Source organism: Apaloderma vittatum, unplaced genomic scaffold, assembly GCF_000703405.1.
Source record: "Apaloderma vittatum isolate BGI_N311 unplaced genomic scaffold, ASM70340v1 scaffold25686, whole genome shotgun sequence".
NCBI lineage: Eukaryota > Metazoa > Chordata > Aves > Trogoniformes > Trogonidae > Apaloderma > Apaloderma vittatum.
Window position 1 is genome coordinate 2,385 of NW_009723769.1, and position 315 is coordinate 2,699.

Consider the following 315-nt stretch of genomic DNA (forward strand, 5'->3'; position numbering starts at 1 on the left):
GGGGGCAGGCACTGCCCAAGGCTGAGTGGGGATCCCAGCACAGCTGAGGTGAGCAGAGTTGTGTCAAGGGTGCAGGGGTTTAGCTGCACCCCCTTAACCCGGAGGAGAGATGCCTGGGCCCACCTGGATGGAAAAAAAGGCTCCTCATTGCTGGGGGAGCAGGAGCTAACTCACCCAGCCTGGCCAGACCAGAAGTGCCCACCTGCCCCTTGCCTGTGCAGCCAGTACAGGCTGGGCTCTGGGGGACATTGCTCCATCCCCACTCCCTGTGCTCCTCCAGACCCCACTGCTGTCCCCATCCCCAGGGGGTGGACT